The sequence below is a fragment of the Salvelinus sp. IW2-2015 genome, linkage group LG35, assembly GCF_002910315.2.
Source record: "Salvelinus sp. IW2-2015 linkage group LG35, ASM291031v2, whole genome shotgun sequence".
In the NCBI taxonomy this organism is placed as follows: Eukaryota; Metazoa; Chordata; class Actinopteri; order Salmoniformes; family Salmonidae; genus Salvelinus; species Salvelinus sp. IW2-2015.
The window spans coordinates 1,657,693-1,662,794 of record NC_036874.1 but is presented as its reverse complement, the minus strand read 5'-3'; the positions used below and the strand labels follow the sequence as shown (position 1 = coordinate 1,662,794).

Here is a 5,102-nt window from a genome sequence, read left to right as displayed (position 1 = left end):
GGGAAGTCCAGCTCCTCATCGAACCAGTCAGCCAGTTCAGTCAGTAAAGGAACCAGTAAGACAGCCAGTCAGCCAGCCAGTCAGCCAGGTAACCAGTCAGCCAGTTAATCCGTCAGTCAAGCCAGTAAGGTAACCAGCCAGTCAGTCAGTCAGTAAGGTTACCAGTCAGTCAGCCTGGTAGGTAACCAATCAGCTGTCAGTCAGTAAGGTAAACAGCCAGTTAGCAACTAACCAGTCAGACAGTTAATCAGTCAGTCAGTCAAGCCAGTAAGGTAACCAGCCAGTCAGGCAGTCAGTAAGGTTACCAGTCAGCAGCCTGGTAGGTAACCAATCAGCTAGTCAGTCAGTAAGGTAAAAAGCCAGTCAGTCAACTAACCAGTCAGACAGTTAATCAGTCAGTCAGTCAAGCCAGTCAAGCCAGTAAGGTAACCAGCCAGTCAGTCAGTCAGTAAGGTTACCAGTCAGTCAGCCTGGTAGGTAACCAATCAGCTAGTCAGTCAGTAAGGTAAACATCCAGTCAGTCAGGTAACCAGTCAGTCAGCCAGTAAGGTACCCAGCCAGTCAGTAAGTCAGGTAACCAGTCATCCAATTCGTCAGTAAGGGAATCAGTCAGTCAGTCAGCCATTCAGCCAGCTAGCCAGTCAGCAGATTAGCCAGGTAACCAGTCAGTCATCCAGCCAGTAAATCAGCCACCCAGTTAGTCAGCCTGTCAGTCAGTCCGTCAGACAGTCAGTCGGTCAGGTAACCAGTCAGGTAACCAGTCAGCCAGTTAGTCAGGTAACCAGTCAGCCAGTTAGACAGTAAGGGAACCAGTCAGTCAGTCAGCCAGTCAGTCAGTTAACCAGTCAGTCAAACAGTAAGGTAACCAGCCAGTCAGTCAGTAAGGGAACCAGTCAGCCAGTCAGACAGTCTGTCAGTCAGTCAGGTAGACAGTCAGTCAGCCAGTAAGGTAAACAGCCAGTCAGTCAGGTAACCAGTCAGACAGTCTGTCAGTCAGTCAGTCAGGTAGCCAGTTAGTCAGTCAGCCAGTAAGGTACCAAGCCAGTAAGTAAGTCAGTCAGCCAGTAAGATAACCAGTCAGTCAGTTCAGTCAGTCAGTCTGTCATCCTGCCAGGTATCCAGTACAACATCCCTCCACTAGTCAGTCAGTAGGGTTGAATGACAGGAACCCGGTTACAGATTTACCAAGATTTATGGTCCCATTTGGCTCAGTTGGTAGAACATGGGACTTGCAACACTAAGGTTGTGGGTTAGATTCCCACGGGGTTCACAATGCAGGTAGACTTATTATCTCATCATGGTAAATGTTTTCTTGTGACAGGTAGTCCCTACATTTGCTGCAGCATACAGGAGACTATGCTACAGTAATATAAGAACCGAATGAGTGTCTAATGTACACATATCCATCTGGTTTTTGGGGGTTACCCTATTTGTTATTGTAAATTAAAAATTAAAAAATTGCGCCTGCAGAGTTTTAAAACAGCCTATTACTTGAATATTGTTGCATTAAATCAGTGCACGCACAAGCATTCTCTCTGAGTCAATTCCGCATCTACTAAGCTATATGTTTTTTTTTAAATGTCACTATCAGGAACAACAGATAGTCCCCCCATAAACCTAAAGGAAGTTTGTTCTGAAGTGTCCGTCCTATATCTGAGAAATATAACAAAGATCAACAAACATGTGTGCTTTTTCTTCTATGTATTCTATGTATTTGGCATTAAACAGTCTCCATATATAGTTTCATGCATTTTTTCAACTGGTAACGGGGAACATTGTGAGACCTGTGGTTGAGTCTTGTGAGGCCTGTGGTTGAGTCTTGTAAGGCCTGTGGTTGAGTCTTGTAAGGCCTTGTGGTTGAGTCTTGTAAGGCCTGTGGTTGAGCTCTTGTAAGGCCTGTGGTTGGTCTTGAGCCTGTGGTTGAGTCTTGTGAGGCCTGTGGTTGAGTCTTGGAGGCCTGTGGTTGAGTCTTGTAAGGCCTGTGTTGTGTCGTTGAGTGAGTCTTGTAAGGCCTGTGGTTTTGAGTTGCTTGTGAGCCTATGGCATCCTAGAGCCAAACATGTACATGTTCATGAGTCTCATCTTTGAGAGGTATCATATTGAGCTGTAGCCCAAATTCTTTGGGCGGTACATTCAGAAGTTGGCAGATTGGCTGTATCAATTTCTGATGACTCTCCTGACACTTGTGGAGGTCGTAGAGCAAAACAGTCAAAGGACAGCACAGATAGAGTATACATGTACTGTACAGTGTCCCTGTAGTGGACTTTATTCATTTAAGCCCTTTAACTGCATGTCCAATTCGTGATAGGAATGCCAATTGTAATATATTGCTATTGACAGTGTCCATTGGCCGTATGATATATTGCCAGTGTCACATTTCATACTGCAAATGTTCTAATGGACACTGTCCATTTCCAATGTATTTAAGCAGTTATTTACCACCACCAAATAGACAGGCTGAAATCAACCCAGCAAGTGAGGGAGAGAAAGAAATAGCAGCAATGTAACCAGCATGTCCAATTTGTGATAGTAAATGCCCATTGTAATATATAGTTAATCGAAAGTGCCCATTACACATACAATATGTTGCCAACATGTTATACGACATTGGACAGTCTCCAATGTCCATATATATATAATAGGGATTTCCCAAGTGTTCATTGCCAGCGCCAACATATTATACTGCATTGAACAGTGTCGATTTTCATATATTTGAAAAGGGATTTCCAGTGGAAACATCCTGAATTGGGCAGGCGATATCTCAGTGTGTCACGCCCTGGCCTTAGTTATCTTTGTTTTCTTTATTATTTTGTTTAGGTCAGGGTGTGACATGGGGATGTATGTGTTTTTTGCTTGTCTAGGGGTTTTGTATGTTAGGGGTGTTACTAGTCTAGGTGTTTGTATGCTATGGTGCCTAGATTGGTTCTCAATTAGAGGCAGCTGTTTATCGTTGCTTCTGATTGGGAACCATATTTAGGCAGCCATATTCCGTTGGGTATTTCGTGGGTTATTGTCTATGTTTGGTTGCTTGTGTCTGCACTTTATATATATAGCTTCACGTTTGTTTTGTTGTTTTGATTAGTTTTTTTAAGTGTTCTTCGTTTCGTGTTAAATAAATAGAAGAATGTATTCGGGATCACGCTGCGCCTTGTTCCTTCTCTCTTCCTCCATACGACGAACGTGACAGAATAACCCACCACAACCGGACCAAAGCAGGTGAAAGGAAGGAACAGCGCTTTGTGGAGCGATGGACTCTGGGAGGAAAATTAGACGGCAAGGGACCATGGGAACAGCCGGGTGAATATCGCCGCCCCAAGGCAGAGCTGGAGGCAGCGAAAGCCGAGAGGCGGTATTATGAGGAGCTAGCTCGGCAGCGCGGCTGGAAGCCTGAGAGGCAGCCCCAAAAATGTATTGGGCACACGGGGAGTGTGGCGAGTTCAGGTAGGAGACCTGCGCCAACTTCCCGTGTCTTACCGTGGAGAGCCGAAGAATGGAACCAGAGCCAGTCGGGTGGATTGGAGGTGAGCAAGGGAGTGAAACAGGAACTGTGAAGGAATTAATGGGGAAATTGGAGGAGAGTGAAATGAGGGAGTTGCTGTGTTGGTGCATGAGACACGACATCCGCCCGACGGAGCGTGTCCGGGATTTGAAGTTACCTGAGTCAGCTCTCCATACTCGTCCTGAGGTGCGTGCTAACCGTCTGGTAATGACAGTGCCAGTCCCATGCACCAGGCCTCCTGTGCACCTCCCTAGTCCTGCACCCCTGTGGCAGCCCCACGTACTAGCTCTCCTGTGGCAGCCCCACGCACCAGCTCTCCTGTGGCAGCCCCTCGCATCAGTCCTCCGGTGCGCGTGCCGGTGCCACGAACCAGCCTCCAGTTCCAGCACCCCGCACTCCCTTGAGGTACGTGTCCCCAGCCCAGGACCACCAGTGCCGGTACCACGCACCAGGCATCCAGTGCGCCTCCAGAGCCCTGTACGCCCTGTTTCTCCTCCCCGCACTCGCCCTGAGGTGCGTGTCCTCAGCCCAGGACCACCAGTGCCGGTACCACGCACCAGGCATCCAGTGCGCCTCCAGGGTCCAGTATGCCCTGTTCCTGCTCCCCGCACTAGCATTGAGGAGCTTGTCCCAGCCGGTACCACCCAGTTCCGGCACCACGCCAGGCAGGTGCGCCAGAGCCGCCCGCCACGTCAGCGCTGAGCTGCCAGAGCCGCCCGCCAGTCGACCGCAGAGCCGCCCAGCAGAGCCGCCCCGCCAGTCTGGAGCCGCCAGAGCCGCCCGCCAGCTGTTGCGAGAGCCGCGAGAAGCCGCCCGCCAGTCTGGAGCCGCGCAGACGCCGCCAGTCAGGAGCCCGCCCCGGAGCCCCGGAGACGCCGTCCCAAGCCCGCCAGTCAGGAGCCGCCAGACCGCCCGCAGTCAGGAGCCGCAAGAGCCGCCCGCCAGTCAGGTGCTGCCAGAGCCGCCCGCCAGTCAGGAGCTGGCCAGAGCCACCCGCCAGTCAGGAGCTGCCAGAGGCACCCGCCCGTCAGGAGCTGCCAGAGCCGGCCCGCCAGTCCGGAGCTGCCTTTCAGTCCGGAGCTGCCTTTCAGTCCGGAGCTGCCCGTCAGTCCGGAGCTGCCCCTCAGTCCCTGACCTGTCCTTCAGTCCGGAGTTGCCCGTCAGTCGGAGCTGCCCGTCAGTCCGGAGCTGCCCGTCAATCCGGAGCTGCCCTTCAGTACGGAGCTGCCTTTCAGTCCTGAGTTACCCTCAGTCCGAGCTACCCCTCAGGCGAGCTACCCCTCCAGTCGAGTACCCCTAGTCCGAGCTACCCCTCAGTCCGGAGCTACCCCTCAGTCCGGAGCTACCCTCAGTCCGGAGTACCTCAGTCCGAGCTGCCTTTCAGCCGGAGCTGCCTTTCAGTCTGACCAGGACCTAACTCTAATCCAACCCACCAGGACACTAACTCTAACCCAACCCACCCGACACTAACTCTAATCCCAACCCCGACCCCGGACACTAACTCTAATCCCAACCCCGACCCGGACACTAACTCTAATCCCAACCCTGACCCAGGACACTCCGTGTGTTTAGGGTGCTATTTAGAGTAGGGTCTACTAACCGG

General features: G+C 51.3%; 1 protein-coding gene and 1 long non-coding RNA gene across 2 annotated transcripts in view; both read right to left on the bottom strand.

Moving 5' to 3' along the window:
* The window catches only part of LOC111958982 (uncharacterized), a 6,181-nt gene extending 4,308 nt beyond the window's left edge, over positions 1-1,873 (bottom strand). Inside the window, exon 1 of the long non-coding RNA XR_002876603.2 lies at positions 1,785-1,873. This is a non-coding gene — a long non-coding RNA (uncharacterized lncRNA). The remainder of the gene's footprint in view (positions 1-1,784) is intronic.
* The window catches only part of LOC111958611 (collectin-12), a 58,036-nt gene that overhangs the window by 34,784 nt on the left and 18,150 nt on the right, over positions 1-5,102 (bottom strand). The gene's annotated exons all lie outside the window — the stretch shown is intronic.